Source organism: Neoarius graeffei, chromosome 24 (genome assembly GCF_027579695.1).
Source record: "Neoarius graeffei isolate fNeoGra1 chromosome 24, fNeoGra1.pri, whole genome shotgun sequence".
Lineage (NCBI taxonomy): Eukaryota > Metazoa > Chordata > Actinopteri > Siluriformes > Ariidae > Neoarius > Neoarius graeffei.
Window position 1 is genome coordinate 24,322,277 of NC_083592.1, and position 24,125 is coordinate 24,346,401.

The window sequence follows — 24,125 nt, forward strand, 5'->3', positions numbered from 1 at the left end:
TGTGACCCATTTCTATCTAGCTTGTTGTTTCTTTCTTGTTATTTGTGAGGTTTTGATCTGTCTGTACTGAAGGAGGTTGAATTGACAAAGTATGATCTAGGAATGTAGACCTCTGCTGCTGAAGAGATTCTGCCTCACGGATATCCAGGGAAAAACAGACCTCTGCCGCCTAAAGCTGGGCATACACTGTGCGATTTTTGGCCCGATTTTGACACGATTTTCACTCGTGCGACTATTTTGGAGATCGGGCCGAGTTTTGGCTCAATCGTGTGTCTCGGATCGTGTAGTATACATGGGGTAACGACAAGCGATTAACACCTCACAACCTTCTCCCGATCGATCGGATGAAAATCAAACCTGTTTGAAATCCTGAGCATCGGATCTGAGCATCGCATCCGAGCATCGGATCGTATAGTGTGAGAACAGGAATCATAAGCTGCGTGCTGTTTACCCCTGCGATTCACTCGGACAGTGTGAGCAGCAGCTGAATACTGCGATTGAAAAAATCGCACAGTGTATACCCAGCTTAAGAGATTCTGCCTCATGGATATCCAGGAGAAAATAGTCACTGACACAGACACAGCTGTTCAGAGATATTTCTCCCAGATATCCGTAAGACAGATCAAAACCTAACAGTTTTCTGGGGGCTTGTCCAGGATGATGATGATGATGTGATTGATAAAGTTATCTATGTTAGATGTAAATGAGCAGGCCTCAAACAACAAAAAAAAAATCTCCCAGCCTTACTTGCCCAATGGGCAAGCAGCACCCAAAACATACTTGCCCGAAAAACAATTCCACTTGTCCAGAGCTTTATTTTATTTTGGAGAGGACAGAATGCAGTTGATTTTTTTTAATAGGTGAAGCAGCATAATTATCATAAATCCACAAAATCATAGCACCAATATATGCAGACATATTCAGAAAGAAAGAAGTTCTAGTAGCAGAGGAATGAATAATTTAGGGTATATTAAGCTGTGGAGAGTTTTGAATGAGTATAATAATAATGCTGGAGCTTTGTTTCTGTTATCAAAAGAACCCAGTCCTGTGCAAAATGTCACCATGGAACCAGAGTGTAGAAATGAACCTACAGTTCAAGAGAGTTCTACACACACACACACACACACACACACGCGCACACACACACACGCTGAACTTTACAACAGCTGCACACATGTGTAATGGAAATAAATTGACTAAGGCAGGAAAAACTATTTTGGATAAAATTGTTATTGTCTGTTACACACTGATCAACCTGTGTGACTCAGGTGCCTTTGAATCGAGAATTAATGAAAAGGGAACTGAACATTAACCATTTATTGACATTATTATTACAAGAATGATGATAGCTACTATATGACTATAGCTACAACTGAAATGTGCTGATTGTTAGTGTTTGTAATTATTGTACCATCCACTATTAGATAAAATTAAAATAAAATCTTACAATATTGTTTGAAAGTCTAGAGCAAGATCTTTTGTTATTTTACAAATAAAACTTCAGATATTGTTTTAACAATAATAAGCATCATTGGATAAATGATAGTGTAAATAGCTCTGTAACTAGATGTCCTTGGGGTTGATGAGACATGGAGGGGTGGGGATACCATCTAGCTCACAGTTTAGGTCAGAGCCCTTTGAGAGTAAATGCTTTGGCTTTCGCAACATTCTGTTCCCAAAAGCTGATGTTGGGGAAAAAGGTCTTTACACAAAGATTTTCTTGCTTCTGTAGTTTTTTTTAAACCGTTCTTCTGTGTTGAGATTTTTTGGGAAAAAGATATTCCAACATGTAGCTAATGCTAGGCCACGAATCTGCACTGTCACTCCAGTCATTTCGAGGAATTTTGTACGGATCATAACCGCTAATAAACTTTAATTTCCGCGTATATCTATCCTGCACTTCTTTCTGACTAAGATTGTCCAAGTAATCCAGTAGTAGAACTTTTTTAGCTGTAGTTTTCTTCGGACAACAGCAGCAGACGCCGGACATCTCCGCTTGGCTTCAGTATGTGAACAGCCAGTCAGCGGTCCCATATGTGTTTACAATTTTTATGTCACGATTTACAACCAATGGGAGACACCCTTTGTTGGCTGTCCACCAATCACAGGCTCCCATGCCACAATGGTGGTATGTTGATAAATATTTAGAAAATAAAAATGATATCATTACGAAATACATGAAACCATCAAAAACAAGAAAAAAATCATATATGTACTGGTTAGAGGGAAGGAACATTATTCAGTGATATCATTTATTATTAACTCCAATCGTGAGATAAAAGTTCTAAGTTTGACACCTGCCCACTTCAACCGCGCTGCTGGCACAGGATGCCCTTGACCCTCGTTCCCCTTAGCCAACTGGTACAATTACATCATTACGTGGACCTCTCTGAATCGAGCTTTTCTTGTACACTCAAACACACGCATACTTCAATGAATTATAACGAAACCAAGGAAATTTGAATGGTTTCCTCAAAATATTTTTTGTACTTTTATTTATTGTCATGTTGATGAATAAAACTTTTTAATGCATTTCCCATGAAATGAGATAAGCTACTTTAGACTGGTTTCCTGCTTTCTTATCGTCTGTGTGCATGTGTTGCTTAGGTTGCCAGCACTAACTTTTGTTGTCCAATTGGATGATTACCATTAAAGTTTTACTTGTCCTTGCACAGACTTTCATCGTCTCAGACGATCGGACATGAGTTTTTTTGAGCATTGATGGGTGATGGATCACTGGTTTAGACTACACTTCTTTATGAAAGAAGAGAGACATTGTGTACCATTACATCAACCATCAGGATCATAATCTTATGAAAAGAAGAAGGCATTACTGGTCAAAATAACCTTCACTAAGCAGAGAGCAGAATGTGCGAGCAAAGATAAATCTTAAGGATTTAACTAACCAAAACAAGTAGCAATCACAACAGCCTGTACCAGCTTCAAGCATGCCAAACATATATTTCTATCAGTATTATTAATAACTGTTTTAAGGATTTCACGTTTTAATTCAGGAACCAAAGAAACAGTAAAACTGAGTTCAGGGTTTCTGAAGGACAAAAAGTTAACGCCATAAAACATAGATCATCTGATGTAACACAACTGATCCCATGTCCAAAAAAATGTTTCTGCATTAAAAAAATTCATAGTACCATATTTTATTTGGCTACATTAATGATTGCAGTCTTTTGTAGCACATTTTAATACATTTACATGAGTAGCTCATTGTAATACATTTACATTTGGTGTAACTGGAAAGGCTACTATATTGTACATGTTCCTGACGTCAACATTTCTACTGCTACTCATTATATACATTACCAGTCCGGGCACACCTACAGTGGTGCTTGACAGTTTGTGAAGCCTTTAGAATTTTTTATATTTATTTCTGCATAAATATGACCTAAAACATCATCAGATTTTCACACAAGTCCTAAAAGTAGATAAAGAGAACCCAGTTAAACAAATGAGACAAAAATATTATACTCTGTCATTTATTTATTGAGGAAAATGATCCAATATTACATATCTGTGAGTGGCAAAAGTATGTGAACCTCTAGGATTAGCAGTTAATTTGAAGGTGAAATTAGAGTCAGGTGTTTTCAATCAATGGGATGACCAGGGCCGGATTATGGGGGGTCTGGGCCCCGGGGCCAGGAGTTCGCAAAGGCCCCCCCCCCCCCACACACACACACACACACAAAGGCTACTGAGGTCGCAAACTAGCAGAGGGCAACATGTGAATGAAGTAAATAAAGTGACATGTGAACATACTGTATGTTTAGAACATTAAGGCATACAATGTTAGTGATTAAAGATATATGTATTGTGTCAAGAAGTTAACAAGGAAACTGATTAGGATATGTCAATAATTAAGCCGTACCTAAGGAATAATTCATTCTAGGCTATACAAGTTTTTTTCCTACTCTTCCTTCTTGCAAAGTCATCCACTAATTCATCAAAGTTAAGCTGTCGGACCAACTCTGATTCAATTGCCAGAAGAGAAAGTGAATTCAAGCGGTTTTGGCACATTGCAGAGATGCCTACCCCAAATTTTGAATTTCAGTATTCTTGAAAACATTTTTCAGTATTTTGGAATGACTTTCAGTAACATTAATTTACAGTATGCGCATTTCCATTATAAAGAGGTGTATATACCAATATGTTTAACATTTAAATTATTAAAAAGTACTGTTTTGTGTGAATTGAATAAACAAAACACGAGCAGCCATCTCAATTGAATTTCCACTCAACAAACTTCTAGAGCATACAATTTCTCACATTTTTCTAAATACAATAGTGTTCCCTGTTTGCAGACATTACGGTTGACTACCAATCATTGGTATTGAATGTAACTCCTCAAAAGTATTATATTATATTGCCTGGCAAAATGTTCTACCTGTTAACGGATTCTAATAAAATTTTTAAAAAATTTCTTATTTCATGCCAAAGAGAGTCCGACATTGTTATCTTAATGTCCCAATATATAAATACTTCAGCATAATGCTTCAGAAGAGACATTGAATAAAATGACATTTATAATTGTATTTAAAACAGTGGAATGATCAATTTTTTGCCACAATCCCAACAACACTAATCATAAAATTCTGTTTTTGATCATACTACATGTACGTTTGTACTTGCAACACTGAAAAGACTTTGAATTAAAGAAGTACAGCCAGTGTTTGATATTTTAGTGAATAAAAATCATACATGTAAAAAGAAACTGAATAAGTTTAACTCACATTTCATGGCACTAATCGGCAAGTTCAACTCCAAGCATAGGTCAACCATCACCGCTTCAGCACGTGTCACGTTCCGTGTCTTTTCATGCACAGATTTCGTAAAAAACTGCTGGATACCCCCAGATTTACTTTCCGCCTGACTCACCATTTCAGCATACTCCATATGTTTTTTGGAGTTGACATGCCGCCTGCAGTCATCGCGACCACCATGAGTGATGTTAATGTCAGTTCTACACAGTTTGCAGTGTGCGTATCCATTGCCCTTTTGACTGGGTGTAATGCACGGCCATTCTACCATATATCGTGGGAGGAACACCTGAGATCTGTGTTTCACTTGTCCTGATACTGAGTGTTTCATTTCCACTATTGAGAAGCAGCACCATGCATGTGTGATGTCGAGTGAAAATAGCGCAAACAAATGTGCGGTATCTGCGCACAGCATGTGCGGTATCTGCGCATGTCACACACAGCATGTGTGGTATCTGCGCATGTCACACACAGCATGTGTGGTTGTCGTAAAAATAAATAGCCGTGAATCGTGCATGGATTGAAAAAGTCGCTTGGACATTTAAAAACAACTCACTGGAATTTTTTAAGACTTTATAATAATTCCGTACAGAATAACACTGTTTGCTGTAACATCGTATTTACGTAACTTTTCCGTACAAAATACGGCCAATCCGTACTAGTAGGCATCTCTGACATTGTCATCCTGAGTTCATTCTTAATACGAGCCAGTCTGGAAAATGAACGTTCCCCTTCACAATTTGTAATAGGCAGGGTCAAAAAAAGTCTGAGTGCTATGTAGACATTTGGAAAAGTGGACTGTAGATCCAAATCCACCATGGTCTTCAGCATTGTACTTGGGCATTTTTGATTTTCTGACATGAATGATTTGTATTGTACAAGTTCATCTGCCAGGCTCATGTCCAAATCTGTGGGATATGCTGCAGCAAGTGATTTGGCCCTTGAAGTGAGCTCACTGTTGGACATATTGTCAGGAATGAAAAGAACATGAAAAAGATTGGTCAAGTGTGTGTATGCAGTTAACCGATGGTTAAGACAGGACACAAGTTTGTCAATTAGAACATTGAATGTTTCAATCCGAAACTTTTCTTTTCCACTAAATTCAACACCTGGCTCTTCACTTTCATCAGCACATACGTTTGCGCTTCTTTGTGTGCTGGAGGTTATGCCTGTAGTCTTGGGAGACTGAATAGGTAACATTTAAAGCTGACCTTTCAAAAAAGGCGAAATTGTCTCTCTGTTCTGCCACAAAGTCACGAAGTGAAAGGAGAAGCCATGTAGCCGTGTGTATGTCAATGTTATGTTTCTGCAACTGCAGACTTGTGGCTTGGAACCGCTGCAGTATTGTATCCCAAAAGTGTGCCATGAAGGCTATCTCTAGGCTGTCCAGCTTGCCACAGAGTGCAGAGGCCTCGCTTCTAGTTTCACGTTTTTCCTGTGAATCTTTGGAAATATTGTTCAGTGTCTCTCTCAATTGTGGATAATATTTCCAAAGAGCCTTTGTGGATTCAGCTCTTGAACTCCAGCGAGTACCTGACAACAATTTCAATGTGAGTTTCACATCTGTATCACGAAACACCTTTCCCCACCTGTGTGTTGACGAGGTACAAAATGTGTATAGTGATTGCACAAAGTCAAAGAAACAGCCAGCTTCTGGGCAACTGTCAACAGCATTGACACCAACTAAATTCAACAAATGTGCTGCACAGGGGACATAACAAATTAATGGGTTTATTCGTTTCAGATGAGCTTGGACTCCATTGTACTTTCCTGACATATTACTTGCATTGTCATAAGACTGGCCTCTACAGTTAGTTAAGTCAATTTGGTGCTACTCTTAACAGTACGCTTTTTCGTTAGGGCTCTCTCTAGGGCCCCCAGATAGCCAGAAGTCACGACCCTTAGCAGGGGCTTTCATAATCATAGGATCCTCTGAAAGCACTCCCCCTACTTCCTTGAGCCCCTAGTTGGCAGACGTTATGGCCTCAGGAGTTTTCACAAGAGGCACTACAGCAGGGCCAGGGGCCCTCTGATTGCCGTCCCCCGCCGCCCACCAACCCACCCCTTCCCTCTGTTTTCTTCAGATATGCCCTATAACAGTGTAAGTAGTCATAAGATCCTAGAGAATAAAGGCCCTCTGATGTCACAATTGGCATTAGCATCGGCATCACTATGGGCCCCCCTGGGCCCCTGGGCGCCGGCCCCACTGGCCCGGTCCGTAATCCGGGATAGGGGATGACAATCAGGTGTGAGTGGGCACCCTGTTTTATTTAAAGAACAGGGATCTATCAAAGTCTGATCTTCACAACACATGTTTGTGGAAGTGTATCATGGTATGAACAAAGGAGATTTCTGAGGACCTCAGAAAAAGCATTGCTGATGCTCATCAGGCTGGAAAAGGTTACAAAACCATCTCTAAAGAGTTTGGACTCCACCAATCCACAGTCAGACAGATTGTGTACAAATGGAGGAAATTCAAGACTGTTGTGACCCTCCCCAGGAGTGATCAACCAACAAAGATCACTCCAAGAGCAAGGCATGTAATAGTCGGTGAGGTCACAAAGGACCCCAGGGTAACTTCTAAGCAACTGAAGGCCTCTCTCACATTGGCTAATGTTAATGTTCATGATTCCACCATCAGGAGAACACTGAACAACAATGGTGTGTATGGCAGGGTTGCAAGGAGAAAGCCACTGCTCTCCAAAAATAACATTGCTGCTCATCTGTAGTTTGCTAAAGATCATGTGGACAAGCCAGAAGCCTGTTGGAAAAATGTTTTGTGGACGGATGAGACCAAAATAGAACTTTTTGGTTTAAATGAGAAGCGTTATGTTTGTAGAAAGGAAAACACTGCATTCCAGCATAAGAACCTTATCCCATCTGTGAAACATGGTGGTATCATGGTTTGGGCCTGTTTTGCTGCATCTGGGCCAGGACGGCTTGCCATCATTGATGGAACAATGAATTCTGAATTATACCAGTGAATTCTAAAGGAAAACGTCAGGACATCTGTCCATTAATTGAATCTCAAGAGAAGGTGGGTCATGCAGCAAGACAACGACCCGAAGCACACAAGTCATTCTACCAAAGAATGGTTAAAGAAGAATAAAGTTAATGTTTAGGAATGGCCAAGTCAAAGTCCTGACCTTAATCCAATCAAAATGTTGTGGAAGGACTTGAAGCGAGTAGTTCATGTGAGGAAACCCACCAACATCCCAGAGTTGAAGCTGTTCTATACAGAGGAATGAGCTAAAACTCCTCCAAGCCGGTGTGCAGGACTGATCAACAGTTACCGGAAACATTTAGTTACAGTTATTGCTGCACAAGGGGGTCACACCAGATACTGAAAGCAAAGGTTCACATACTTTTGCCACTCACAGATATGTAATATTAGATCATTTTCCTCAATAAATAAATGACCAAGTATCATATTTTTGTCTCATTTGTTTAATTGGGTTCTCTTTATCTACTTTTAGGACCTGTGTGAAAATCTTATGATGTTTTAGGTCATATTTATGCAGAAATATAGAAAATTCTAAAGAGTTCACAAACTTTCAAGCACCACTGTACTTACTCATAAGTTTTTCTGTATTGTGTATGACGTAAATGGGTAATGAAGCATTACATCACTGTTTTTTCTAGTTCCTACACTGTAGAGCAATTATTGAAGACATCAAAACTGAAATAATTACATATCAAATATAGAACATTTTTGGAATTATGTGATAAACAAAAAGTGATTTAAAAAACAAAACAAAACTGTGACAGCGGGGGCGTGGTCAAGCGTCGGTCTGTGAACGGAGGGCAGAGTCAGGGAAGGTAAGTGGCAGAATCACTGCACCTGATGTGAGTTAACCTGTGTTTGTGTGTCTTCCCCAGTGACCGCGCCCTATAAAAGGAGAGAGAGAGCAGAGAAAGGGGGCTCTCTCCCGACCCGAATGCATGTGTGTGCGTGTGTGAGAGAGTAAATGAGCTGAAAAGCCACAAAATAAAAGAGTTTCTGAGAACTCAGTTCTGGCCTGCCATGCTTCTGTGCTCCACCCACCTGCTCTTGTTCTACAAAAACAAAATATGTTCCATACTTTAGACTCTTCAAAGTATCCAGTGTTTACTTTGATGACACTTTGCACACTATTGGCATTATCTTAACCAGCTTCATGAAGTCGTCACCTGGAATGCTTTACAATTAACAGGTGTGCCTCATCAAAAGTTAATTAGTGGAATTAGTGCCTTCTCAATGAGTTTGAGATCAAACAGTAAACAGTAAATAATAAATAAAAAATACAGTAAATAGCCCTGTTCCACAACTGTAGTAATCTATATTCGTCATCATCGGCGGCGGCTGTCCATTGCTAGTGATGACTGCTTCATTAGGATGCACAGAAACCAGATGGGCTGCAAGGCCGGTATCAGAGTGACAGATTCATCCACAGCGGTGGCACGAACGGCCTGGCTGAGCTGCCATGGAATGTCTGGCTTCGTGAGCTCTCGTATACTCCCTTTGATGCTTGTCTTCAATTGCGAACACTGAGCTTTTAACTATGCTTTGCCATGTTGCTCTATCCGAGGCATCCCTTACCCGCGTCTGATCAAGAATTCCAGCATTCTTCATGTTCCTCTTCAAGACGTCTTTGTACCTCAGTTTCTGTCCTCCTTGTCTCCTCTTTCCGAGGCTCAGTTCTCCGTAGAAAACGGCTTTGGGTAGTCGCATGTCAGGCATGCGCCAGATGTGTCCAAGCCAATGAAGTTGGGAGGCTGTGATCAGGGCTTCCACGCTTACTGTATTGGCTCGCCTGAGGACTTCTACATTGGGGACCTTGTCCTGCCATCTTATTTTGAGGATTTGACGCAGGTGTCGGAGTTGTAGCCTGGTCAGTTTCTTGAAATGTTTACAGTAGAGCATCATGCATTCGGTGGCATAAAGCAGAGATGGTAAGACATTGTATACTTTCAACTTGGTGGTTCTCTTGATGTCATGGCGAGACCATAATTGCTTTTGTAATGCACTGAAGGCTTTGGTGGCAGCTTGAATCCGGTGGTCTACTTCCAAGTCTGATGAGTTTGTGTTGGTAACTGCACTGCCTAAGTAGATGAAACTCTCAGAACTCCTAAGAGGCATTCCATTGACCAAAACAATGTTGTTTGACCTTGCCTATGGTTCAGGTGAGGGTTGGTACAGGAGTTCTGTTTTCGTGGTATTGATTTTCAATCCAAAGAGGGTTGCAGCTGTAGCAAAGCGATCAACGATTTCCTGCATGTCATCCAAATCTGTTGTTACAAATGCAGAGTCATCTGCATACAGCAGTTCTCACATGCAAATTTGCCGAGCTTTGGTTAAGGACTTGATTCTGGCAAGATTGAAGAGTTTGCCTTCCAGTCGAGTTCTGATGTAGACTAGGTTACACTAGGTTATCTAAGTTAGTGCCCATAGTCTCTAGGACTGCTATAAGATAGAGTATAAACAATGTTGGGGCAAGAACACATCCCTGTTTGATACCATGATTGACAGGAAAAGCTTCAGTAATGTCTCCTCCGATCGAAACCTTCCCAGACATGTTTTCATGGAAGAGCTTAATGAGCTCTATCAGTCTTTCTGGGCATCCACACACTTCAAAGCGTCTCTTGGTCAGTGGTGTCAAAGCCCTTTGAGAAGTCTACAAAAACCATGTACAGAGGTTGACGTTGCTCAATGGCTTTCTCTTGGAGTTTTCTGAGACTGAAGACCATATCTGGGGTAGATCTGCCAGCCCTGAAACCACACTGACTTTCTGGAAGTACATATTCTGAGATATTTTTAATTCAGTTGAGAACTATCTTGGCCAGAATCTTGCCTGCAGTGGAAAGCAGAGATATGCCACGGTGGTTTCCACATTTGGTCCTTTCTCCTTTCTTTTTGTAGATGATGGTCACAATTAGTGTATCTTTGAAGTCTTGGGGAAGACACATGTTCTCCTAACATGCATTGTACAGTTTTAAGAGTGCAGCTGTTAGGCTGGGGCTGCCTTGCTTCAGCACATCAGCTGGGATGCCATCTTGGCCAGGTGCTTTGGCATATCTGGTATCCTTGAGTACTTTCTCAAGCTCATCTGATGTGATGGGTACACACAGATCTTCTCTTGTTGGTCTCCTCTCAAGCCAGCAACATGCCTCAGGATTGGCTGACCCTTGCTGGTTTAGGAGATTGGAGAAATGCTCCTTCCACCTTCTTTTTATGTTTTCCAGATTTGTGTGGAGTATGCTTCCATCAGCACTTTATACTGGTGCCACTACATTGCTTCTTGGTCGATAGAGAGTCTTCAGTCCAGCAAATAAACTACATAGTCCTTCCTGTCTGCCAGTTCCTGTAATTCCTCAGCTTTCTTGCACCACCATCTGTCTTTCATGGCTCTGATTTCTTGTTGCACTTTCGCTTTCATATCTTTGAAAGCTTTCATGCTTTTATCGGAGTCTTCTTTAAGATGTAGGTTGTAAATTTTGCGTTTTTCTTCTAACAAAGCTTAGATAAAATTGGCCTGTTCTTGAAACCAGTCTGGTGTACTTTTCTTCTGCTGTCCAAGTACATCACTTGCAGTTGTGTACACAGAAAATGTTGAGGACATATTGAGCTGCCACATGTTCTCGACATTTTCTGTGTCTTCTTGATCAGGAGCATTTTTAATAGCTATTTTGAGTTTGCGCTGTGTCTCATTATTTTTCAACTTGTCTACAGGTATGTCTAGTTTCTTATGTTGTGGAGGCTGCTCTCTTGCATCTAGGAAATACAAGTCTGAGTCTCAGCTTTGATTGGACCATATAGAGGTCTGCTGAGCATTCAGCTCCTTGCATTACCTTTGTTGACAGAATCTCTTTCATGCTGGATCTGCAAGTCACAATATAATCAAGGAGATGTAAGTGTTTAGATCTTGAGTGGCACCAGGTGAAGTAATTTTTGTCTGGTTTGCGAAAGTAGGTATTTGTCATGCATAGTTCACGTTGAGTACAAAAGTTGAGCATGAGTTCACCACTGGCATTCCTATTTCACTTGCCAAATTTTCCAATTGTGCCTTTGTATGTTACATGATCATTCCCTACTCTTGCACTGAAATCTCCCAGTAGCAGAAGCTTCTCTACTTGGGGTACCCTGTCTACTACTTCAGCTAATTCGTGACAGAAGGCTTCTTTTTCTTCATTGTAGGTGCATACACATTTATCAGGTTTAGGTAACGATCATTCCCTGTGGGTACATGTAAACTTATGATTCGCTCGGATATTCCCACTGGTAGTGATGGCAGTGTGCTAGCTATCTTATTCGAAATGGCAAAAGCAACTCCTGCATTTTTTCTTCTGTCTGTATTCCCATCTGCATCTCATCATTGCTGAGGAGTGTGCTCCCATCACCCAATCAAGCATCCAGCCAGAGCAGGTCATGATATATTTTTTACCATATTAACATGCCATTGTGTGTTATGCCTGATGTAAAGACTCTCGTCTCTGCGAGCCTACCACACAGATTTAATACTTGTCATTTTTAGGGCATACCTAACAACGTGTTTTCTTTCTCTCTCTCTTCTCCCCCCCCCCCCCCCATCTGTCCCTCTGAGTTACATGTTGATCCTGGGATTGAGATGCTGGCCTCTTCTGCCCCTCGGACCTGCTTGATCCATCCTGGTGCCCTGTGTCTGGTCGGAGTTTTATCGCCCCACTCCTGTGAAGGACGGCCCCATGAGGACAGTTGAGGGTTATACCTGTTAAAACTGTTAATATTATAGTCAGGCTGTCTGTTGTTGCCCAAATGAGGATGGGTTCCCTTTTGAGTCTGGTTCCTCTCGAGGTTTCTTCCTCATGTCGTCTGAGGGAGTTTTTCCTTGCCACCGTCGCCACAGGCTTGCTCATTGGGGATAGATTAGGGATAAAATTAGCTCATGTTTTAAGTCGTTCAAATTCTGTAAAGCTGCTTTGCGACAATGTTTATTGTTAAAAGCGCTGTACAAATAAACTTGATTTGATTTGATTCCCACTCCAGAAGAAGGTGTATTCGCTCTCTTGCACTTGTCCTTGGCCTTCAAGTCTTGTCTCTTGGAGTGCAGCAATGTTGATACTGTAGCGATCTAGTTCATTTGTGATCAGAGTTGTTCTACGCTCAGGTCTCTTGTCATTGTCCAACATGGTACAGATATTCCAAGTCCCAACTATCAATTTCATATTCTTTGTCTTTCTACCACTATTATGGAGACCCGCTGGCCGTGGTGAGCCAGCCAAGTAAGGACTGGGTAAGCTTTCTTTACCCAACCTTTTCTAGGGGCTTCCCTTTCCAGGACAGGCAGTGCTCTCCCCAAATAGGGCTGCCTGGATACCCGCAATGCTGCCTCAGCCTGCCGTTACCCAGAGCTTCAGCAAGGCTGTGACCATCAAATGCAGGTCGCCTGTGTGTAAAGTTCCTGCTAGCAACTTCCAGCTTCTCAGATCTGCTGCCGTCGCATTTACTCCATCACCACAGGGCTTTCTTTCTCCTTTCCTAATGAAGCGCCTTGCACAGTAAGGTAAGACAAATGATGTCATGCCCCCATCATGTTTTCTCTCTGGACCTCCAGACCTGATGCCAAGTGGTGCACAAAAGTGCCACAGACCTGACGGGTATGGAAGTTTCCCCACAGTGACAACTGACTTGCCGAGTGATGCCATCCATTGGCCATTTGAGTGGCACTTCTGCATGCCATCAGGTGGCGTGCCATTGACTCTGTTGGGTTCATCTGCCACACTGCACCGAAAAGCGCCCTGCTGCCAGCATCTTATTGGTGATGTACTATTCATGGGTTTCCCCAAAGCGTTTTAGCGTATCGGGCCCGATATGCTTGCTCTGCCTGCCGATACGCTTAGCCGCTTTAGTTAAAATCCGATATGCTTAGATTTATACTGATACGTTAAAATTTCCTACCCACAAGTAACTAGATACATAGGAGAGCAAATAACAGATCCATTTACATACTGATTGATATTTGTGTTAAACAAGCGGTCTTTTTTCCAATGTTTGTGTTGATTCTATCAAAGTAATATGTCCGCATGGTATGATGTAAACAAACTGTAATCTGTTGGCTATGTCAAGATCACATGTTCAAACCGTCCAATAAAAATATCGAAAGAAAACGTCAAACATCCCAGAAGTTTCTGATTCATTATAAGTGATCTCATTGGCTGCCGATGTTGTCCCCCACCAGATGGACAAAGCCGACTGACTTTAATAAGCTATGAGAAGACTCACTGGACAATTTGATCCACATCAGCATGGATGACAGCGAGATGGACTATGAGAGGGCTGCCCAACATTGGGCCAAGCAAAAGCCAAGGAGAATTAATCTGCTTTAAAGGAGTAGAAAACTTAATTCATTAGTTTGGGTTTGCAGAAAGATTATGCACTTATAAACACTCTCACGAAGTGAAGTTGTCCAGATGTGTCAAATACAGCACAATTTCAAATAATCATCAAGCATTTTTGGCAGTGTGATGTCCCTGGAATCCATTTAACAAAAGGCGGCTCCGGATTATTCTTTTGTTAAAGGGTCACATCACATTGCCAAATATGCTTATCATTATTATTCAAAATTATGCTACATTTGACACTTATTAACACAATCTCTTCATGAATGTTTTTATAAATACATAATCTTTCTGCAAACTTAAATGTATGTGTGGCAGCGGGGGTGTGGTCAAGCGCCGGTCTGTGACAGGAGGGCGGAGTCAGGGAAGGTAAGTGGCAGAATCACTACACCTGATGTCAATTAACCTGTGTTTGTGTGTCTTCCCAGTGACCGCGCCCTACTTAAGGAGGGAGAGCGAGAGCAGAGGAGCTCATCCCCGAACCAGACGCCGGTTGTGTGTGTGTTTCTGTGTTAGTTACTAGTTGTTCGCTGAAAAGTGTGGCAATAAAGCCCCCAGTTTATGAACCTGATCGCTGTCCTGCCGTCCTCTGTGCTCCGCCCTTCGTTAGAACCGTTACAGTATGAATTAAGTTTTCTTTTCCTTTAAATATGTTTTAATCTAGTCCATTTAATAAAGTGCCAAAATTAAAACTTTATAATATGCAGTTGCCTTACTTTTCTTTTCAGTGCATCTTAGTTATACATATATTATGGTAATTGCATCAGAAACATTCTAAATCATTACAGTTATAGTAATACAGCAACTTATTTTAAGGTGGCAGTTCTTAGGTTCAGACCCCTTTGTGATCAACAGGAGGTCATGATGATCGATTCTCTTCATTGGATTGCATAAGATGGAGCAAACCACTGTTCATATTTTCATGCACATTTTTGTTACAACACTACTTGATCATAGATAATTAAGTGCAAGGTATCCCCGTAGATTTTCAAATCTATCGTATACTTAAGTAATCTATAACAAAACAGTTTAACTTGCATGTTGAAATTTAAGGTGAAATTTCAAATGTATATACATTAATACTATTTAGGTCAGAAATCATTGAAGCACTTAAAATCTATCCTATAATAATGTATCTAAAACCTCTCAGAGACCCTGAAAATGCACCTGAGAGCATCTATTTTCAAAAAATTTTCCGGGGGGGGCATGCCCCCGGACCCCCCTAGTTTCACTTCGCACCGCTGGTGCTCAATTGTCTGTGTTTTATCATGCCAGAATTTAGGGCTTTAATTTTTTTCTGGGGAAAACACTGCTATTTAACCCATAGCTGGAACCCAGGCAGGTGCTACCACTCTGGGTCAGAGCGGACCTGGGAGCAATGATGATTAAGGGATAACTCCACTTTCCCCAATACTCAAGTCCTCCCGGACCTGAGACTCACCACCGATTGCAGTTTAAAGTCATACCCAGGACTAAGAATGACAGTGGTGCATTATGGATAGAAATAGAGAATAGAATAGGATATAGGATAACTAAGGAGAGAACAGAATAGAATATGATATACACACACACACATACATTTTTTTTTTTTTTATACAAGATAGAACATGGGCGGCACGGTGGTGTAGTGGTTAGCGCTGTCGCCTCACAGCAAGAAGGTCCGGGTTCGAGCCCCGTGGCCGGCAAGGGCCTTTCTGTGTGGAGTTTGCATGTTCTCCGCGTGGGTTTCCTCTGGGTGCTCCGGTTTCCCCCACAGTCCAAAGACATGCAGGTTAGGTTAAAGGGATAGTTCGGGATTTTTGACCTGAATCTGTATGGCATCCCCATCAATAGTGTCGTGCAAATACACTGACTTACCCCTGACAGCATCCTGTGAGTCCAGTTTTGGTCCAGACGAAAGTAGTCCGCTAAGTTTGTTGGGGTCACGAAAGTAAAACGTTTTTCGTCTCAAAACAGTATGTGTTCAAAAGAGTGATATATTTGCATCACAAAACCGTTGCCAAATAAAAAGTCAGACCTCAAAATCGCTTGGCACTATTTTCTCTCTTGATAGCACAGTACTGTGTGACTTCCTGCTTCCTGAGTTGACGCACTTCCTGCTTCCTGAGTTGTTCACGCCGAGTCCTTTTTCCCGCGAGTGTCGGCGTTAATTACTAATCCTTTTTTAACTTTTTTTTCTACAAATAAATTTCCAGTATCCTCTTCATTTTTATTGTACTGTCACTTTCATTTTTGTACTTTTCACTTTCGCTTTCCTTTTTCTTCCCGTTTTTTTCTCTTTCTTTTTTCGGAAGAACGCCGAGACCGGAAGCTTTCTTTTTCTCTCCTCCTGTGTAAAGTCCACAAGCGGAGGCCATCTGATCTGCTTTAATATCAACAGATCTTCATTTAAGGTACGTGAATCTTTTCATCATGGCACACCTTCAGCCTGTTCAGTGTGCTGAGTGCAGGATGTTTAGTCATTCTTCCTCCGTCACTAGCGATAGCTCTATTAGCTTTACTTGTGATAAGTGCAGATTAGTTAGCTCTCTGACGGAGAAGATTACAGTGCTAGAAGCGCGTGTCCAGGCTTTAGAGCAGGTTAGTGAGCGTGAGAACAGTGTAGTTTCTGTTAGGGAAAGTCTGGACGCCCTAGGTGGAGTTAGTAATCCCCCAACTCCGGCATTAGAGCCCTTACAGCAGGGCGAATGGGTGACGGCTCGGCGGCATAAGCGTAGAGCCAAAGCTACCGCTGAGGCTCGCCCACGGGAGCACCACTCCTCTCCGCGTCACGTGTCGAACAGGTTTGCTCTCCTTAGTGATGCACCCACTGAGAAACCTGAAAGAGCTCTGGTTATAGGGGACTCTATCATACGGCACATGAAATTAGCTCAGCCTTTAGGGGCACCAGCAGCTTTAGTCAGGTGTATACCGGGAGCCAGGGCGCCGGACATAGCAGGTAATCTTAGGGTCCGAGGCAAGCACAGGTTCTCAAAGATAGTTATCCATGCAGGAGCTAATGATATGCGCCTTCGTCAGTCTGAGGTTACTAAGAGTAACTTTGTAGAGGTGTTTAAATTAGCGAAGGCGATGTCCGATGCTGTAGTATGCTCTGGCCCCATCCCAATGCGGCGTGGCGATGTAGCTTACAGCAGGTTATGGTCGCTGAACTGCTGGCTGTCCAGGTGGTGCTCTGAAAACAGTGTGGGCTTTATAGATAATTGGGCTAATTTTGAGGGCACTGCTGGCCTGTTAGGGCGGGACGGTATCCATCCCACTCGGGAAGGTGCTGCTCTCATTTCCTGCAGCATAGGTCATAGTCTCAGAACAGGCCTAGTTAATTTCTGACAATCCAGAGCCAAGGCCAGGGAGCAGACGAACAGGCTAAACCGACTGTCTGCTAGCTGCACACAGTCGTCACTCAGGGCCCACTACATCAAGACTGTGTCTGTTCCCCGAGCTCAACAAAAAGGCAGAAATTTTCAGAGTTTGTTCTAGTAACCTAATAAAGATAAAATTAGATCATACTGACTGTACAGCTGCTGCCAGCACCTTTGATCTAAAGGTGGGGCTATTAAATATTAGATCTCTTACATCTAAAGCGCTAATGGTTAATGAACTCATTACTGATCAGGAGTTTAATGTACTGTGTTTAACAGAAACATGGATTAAGCCAAATGAATATATATCATTAAATGAAGCGAGTCCTCCTGGATACAGTTATATACACCAGCCTCGTCTAACTGGCAGAGGAGGAGGCGTCGCGGTTATTTATAACGATTATCTAGGTGTAACACAAAAACCTAGTTATAAATTTAATACATTTGAAGTTCTTCATACTCATATAATGTATGTAGCCTCGAAAAATAAGTCTACCCAGTTAATTCCATTGCTTATTATTTACAGGCCCCCGGGGCCATATTCTGAGTTTCTTTCTGAATTTGCAGATTTTATCTCAGATCTGGTTATTTCCTTAGACAAAGCTTTAGTTGTCGGAGATTTTAATATTCACTTCGATAACCCAGAAGACCCTTTAAAAACAGCGTTTGTGTCCATCTTAGATTCAGTCGGGATTAAGCAGAATGTCATAGGACCGACCCATAATGGTGGTCACACCCTTGATCTAATACTAACATTCAGATTAAATGTAGACAATATAGTCATACTTCCACAGTCTGAAGTTATCTCAGATCATTGTCTCATCTCATTCAAAATATGTCTGAGTAATAATATATGCACCTCACCACGCTACTGTATTAAACGTACTTTCACGTCAACTACTGCACAGAGCTTTATAAATGATCTCCCAGAGCTGTCAACTTTGATTGGGTCACTGTCAGCCCCTGCAGAACTTGATCAGGCAACTGAATGCTTAGAGTCAACATTCCGCCATACTTTAGATAATGTAGCTCCTCTAAAAAGGAAAATGGTCAGAGACAAAAAATTAGCACCCTGGTATAATGATGACACTCGCACATTAAAACAGACCACTCGAAAATTGGAACGTAAATGGCGTCAAACAAAATTGGTAGTGTTCAAATTAGCTTGGAAGGAGAGCTTCCTGAAGTATAGAAAAGCTCTTAGTGCTGCGAGATCAACATATTTCTCCTCCCTAATAGAAGATAACAAAAATAATCCTAGCTTCCTATTTAATACTGTAGCAAAATTAACCAGGAATAAGTCCACTATCAACACATGCACACCTGCAGTATGTAGTAGCAATGACTTCATGATTTTTTTTTAATGACAAAATTGAGAATATCCGACAAAAAATTCAAACTACTAATTTAAGGTTAGACAATGAAAGTGACCTTGTAGTTAACAATATAACTGTATCAGATCATCAGTTAGAATGTTTTACTCCCCTAAAAGAAACTGAATTACTTTCCTTAATCTCTACATCAAAAGCCTCAACTTGCGTACTAGATCCCTTACCGACACATCTATTCAAACAGATAATGCCTGGAGTAATTGAACCGCTTCTAAAAATAATAAATTCTTCTCTTATGATTGGCTATGTACCCAAATCCTTTAAACTAGCAGTTATCAAACCCCTGATTAAAAAACCTGACCTTGATCCCTGTCAGCTGTCCAATTATCGGCCAATATCAAACCTCCCCTTTATCTCCGTAGATCCTTGAAAAAGCTGTGGCACAGCAGTTATGCTCATATTTACATAGGAATAACATCCATGAAATGTATCAGTCAGGATTTAGACCTCATCATAGCACAGAGACAGCACTGGTTAAAGTAGTAAACGACCTACTGTTGGCGTCTGATCAGGGCTGTGTCTCGCTACTTGTGTTGCTTGACCTTAGTGCAGCATTTGATACCATTGATCATTCCATTCTTCTGGATAGACTAGAAAATGCTGTGGGAGTTAAGGGAATGGCCCTCTCCTGGCTCAGGTCTTATCTAACTGATCGTTATCAGTATGTTGATATAAATGGTGATATTTCTAGACGTACCGAGGTAAAGTTTGGTGTTCCACAAGGTTCTGTCTTGGGTCTATATATGTTACCTCTGGGTGATATTATTCGTGAACATTGTATTAGTTTCCACTGTTATGCTGATGACACACAGTTGTATGTCTCTGCAAAACCTGATGAGAGACACCAGCTTAATAGAATTGAGGAATGTGTTAAGGACATTAGACACTGGATGCTTATTAATTTCCTTCTGCTTAACTCTGACAAGACTGAAGTACTTGTGCTAGGACCACATACAGCTAGAAGTAAGTTTTCTGATTACACAGTAACTCTGGATGGCCTTTCTGTTTCTTCACGTGCAGCAGTAAAAGACCTTGGAGTGATTATTGACCCCAGTCTTTCATTCGAAACTCACATTGATAACATCACCCGGATAGCTTTCTTTCATCTCAGAAATATTGCAAAGATAAGAAATTTAATGTCATTGCATGATGCAGAAAAACTAGTCCATGCTTTCGTTACCTCCAGGTTGGATTATTGTAATGCCTTACTGTCTGGATGTTCCAATAAGTGCATAAACAAGCTCCAGTTAGTTCAAAATGCAGCAGCAAGAGTCCTTACTAGAACTAGAAAATATGACCACATCACGCCTGTCTTATCCACACTGCATTGGCTCCCAATCAAATTTCGTATTGATTATAAAATACTACTATTGACCTTTAAAGCACTAAATGGTCTCGCACCACAGTACCTGAGTGAACTTCTGCTCTTCTATGACCCGCCACGCCTACTTAGATCAAAAGGTGCAGGCTATCTGCTGGTACCTCGTATAGTGAAAGCTACATCAGGGGGCAGAGCCTTTTCTTACAAAGCCCCACTGTTATGGAACAGCCTTCCAAGTAATGTTCGGGAATCAGACACAGTCTCAGCATTTAAGTCTAGGCTGAAAACATATCTGTTTAGTCAAGCCTTTTGTTAATGGTGTTTATGAGGTAAAGGAGTAGATCTGGAGGGTCCTCAGACATAGAGTGTTTTGGTAAACTGGGATGTATGGATGCTGTCAGTCCCCACTCGCTTGCTCACTCGAGTTTGTTGACGGTGTAGTGGCTGGCTGCTTTATGTCCCGGGGCTCCCTCATGCCTGTGTTACCTTCTGGCTCTCTCCTTTTAGTTATGCTGTCATAGTTAGTTGCCGGAGTCCCTGCTTGTACTCGGTGCAATATGTATACTGTTCCTACTTATTCAGGTGACATTGGGCATACCTAACCACCTGTGTTTTCTTTCCCTCCCCCCACCCCAAATCTGTCCCTCTGAGTTACATGGAGTCAACAGGAAATCTTTTGGTGGAGACGGTGGACACCTCGACTGGCTATCGTAGCCTGCAGGGAATCGGCCATCAGACATTCTGTCACATGTCCCAGACCCGGTGAAATGTAACTGAATTGTCTTGGCCAGCCCTAAGGGTCCCATCTGCATCTCATCATTGCTGAGGAGTGTGCTCCCATCACCCAATCAAGCATCCAGCCAGAGCAGGTCATGATATATTTTACCATATTAACATGCCATTGTGTGTTATGCCTGATGTAAAGACTCTCGTCTCTGCGAGCCTACCACACAGATTTAATACTTGTCATTTTTAGGGCATACCTAACAACGTGTTTTCTTTCTCTCTCTCTCTTCCCTCCCCCCCATCTGTCCCTCTGAGTTACATGTTGATCCTGGGATTGAGATGCTGGCCTCTTCTGCCCCTCGGACCTGCTTGATCCATCCTGGTGCCCTGTGTCTGGTCGGAGTTTTATCGCCCCACTCCTGTGAAGGACGGCCCCATGAGGACAGTTGAGGGTTATACCTGTTAAAACTGTTAATATTATAGTCAGGCTTTCTGTTGTTGCCCAAATGAGGATGGGTTCCCTTTTGAGTCTGGTTCCTCTCAAGGTTTCTTCCTCATGTCGTCTGAGGGAGTTTTTCCTTGCCACCGTCGCCACAGGCTTGCTCATTGGGGATAGATTAGGGATAAAATTAGCTCATGTTTTAAGTCGTTCAAATTCTGTAAAGCTGCTTTGCGACAATGTTTATTGTTAAAAGCACTGTACAAATAAATTTGATTTGATTCTCTCCCTTCTTATCACTGCGTGCTGCCGGTTTCATCCAGCTGCGGCTCCAGCTTCAAGGATAAGCTGGAGCTGCATAAGTAGGAGTCCCGGCGGGTGGTTTGTATTCGATTCGTTTATATCCCGACCTTGTCAGCTGTCACATTTATGTTCATGGACCCGGTAAGCTGGTAAATAATATTTATTTATTTTTTTCTTTACCAAATTCTAACAGAAAACGAGAGCGCCCGAAAGGGAAAACCGAGCCGCCTCACGGCTGTAATGCAAATTGCTTTCCTCCTCAGTATACAAGTGCGCTTCCATGGCAGGGAAAAAGAAACTACCACTGCTGCCTATGTAGTGCCCTATTTATACAAATAGGAGTCATTCAGGATTCAGCCATGTTTTTGCTCCGTGTCATGGCTGAATCCTGAATGACTCCTATTTGTATTATTTACCAGCTTACCGGGTCCATGAACATAAATGTGACAGCTGACAAGGTCGGGATATAAACGAATCGAATACAAACCACCCGCCGGGACTCCTACTTATGCGGCTCCAGCTTATCCTTGAAGCTGGAGCCGCAGCTGGATGAAACCGGCAGCGCGCAGTGATAAGAAGGGAGAGAAAATAGTGCCAAGCGATTTCAAGGTCTGACTTTTTATTTGGCAACGGTTTTGTGATGCAAATATATCACTCTTTTGAACACATACTGTTTTGAGACGAAAAACGTTTTACTTTCGTGACCCCAACAAACTTGCCGGACTACTTTCGTCTGGACCAAAACTGGACAAGAACTGGACTCACAGGATGCTGTCAGAGGTAAGTCAGTGTATTTGCACGACACTATTGATGGGGATGCCATACAGATTCATGTCAAAAATCCCGAACTATCCCTTTAACTGGTGACTCTAAATTGACCGTAGGTGTGAATGTGAGTGTGAATGGTTGTCTGTGTCTATGTGTCAGCCCTGTGATGACCTGGCGACTTGTCCAGGGTGTACCCCGCCTTTCGCCCGTAGTCAGCTGGGATAGGCTCCAGCTTGCCTGCGACCCTGTAGAAGGATAAAGCGGCTAGAGATAATGAGATAATGAGAATGAAGATAGAACATAGAGAGAGCATGACAAAAAATAATAATAATATAGAACAAGACAGACATTAGAACAATATAAAAGTAATCCATATTATGTCAAGAACTGCTCAACTAAGTAAAGAGAAACTTTAAGACATGAAGTGTCTTTTAATTAATAAAATAAAGAGAAACAGGCGGCACAGTGGTGAAGTGGTTAGCGCTGTCACCTCACAGCAAGAAGGTCCGGGTTCGAGCCTCGTGGCCGGCAAGGGCCTCTCTGTGCGGAGTTTGTATGTTCTCCCCGTGTCTGCGTGGGTTTCCTCCGGGTGCTCCGGTTTCCCCCACAGTCCAAAGACATGCAGGTTAGGTTAACTGGTGACTCTAAATTGACCGTAGGTGTGAATGTGAGTGTGAATGGTTGTCTGTGTCTATGTGTCAGCCCTGTGATGACCTGGCGACTTGTCCAGGGTGTACCCCGCCTTTCGCCCGTAGTCAGCTGGGATAGGCTCCAGCTTGCCTGCGACCCTGTAGAACAGGATAAAGCGGCTAGAGAAAATGAGATGAGATAAAGAGAAACATTGAATTAGAAGGTGTCTCCAAACTTTTGACTGGTACTGTACCTAGTAATTAACTTATTTGTGACATGTTCTAAAGCAATAATGCAGTTAGTTTAATTCCAAACATTTCTCATCATCACTGGTTGTGAAACTTGATGTGGTCTTTGGCTGTTTTATTTTATTTTTTTTTACAGTATAAGGAAAAAATATACACCACAACAAGTTATAGTGCAAACATTTGAAAGATGTTTGAAATATTTGAAAGATAAGTGTCAGGTTACAAATAGTACAGCTTTACAATAGCTTGTTCTTACCTTATACAGTATTTTGCTTTCAGAGGTGGGAAAAGCATTAAAGGGTACCTGTACAGCATTTAAATATGACTGATATTGATAGGACAAGCCCTAATTATAATAATGCACACAAGTGCAGCCACCTGATTAGCTATCATAAATAGCTTTAAGTGCTTAAAAGTCCAAAAGCACGTCAAGCTTTTTGCACGTGGGCAACCAATATGGTGCCTAGGACGTGATGTCAAGTCGTTGATAGCCAGTTACGAGAAGTTAAGTGTAGCTCATGTAAATATACTTGTTAGCCTGGATTTATTCAGATGAAAAAAGAGTGATCTTCAAGTCAGAATGGATAGCGGAGAAACTGGATGTCAGTATGAACCTCGGATAAGAGGACAATCCGCATCTGATAAATGATTTCAGCAGGAAATCATCAGATGATTTTAATGATGAAATCAGTGATGCTTTGCAAGTGAAAAGTCAGGAAGGCAGGTCAAAGGGTTCGGCAGCTATCTGGTGCTGATATGGAAAGTGTCCAAGTGGAAAACTGACACTGGATGTGATTGTTGTAAACAGCATGAA

At 41.8% G+C, this 24,125-nt stretch overlaps 1 protein-coding gene across 14 annotated transcripts in view; it reads right to left on the bottom strand.

Moving 5' to 3' along the window:
- rxrab (retinoid x receptor, alpha b) overlaps positions 1–24,125 on the bottom strand; it is a 232,281-nt gene that overhangs the window by 119,754 nt on the left and 88,402 nt on the right. The window lies entirely within an intron of this gene.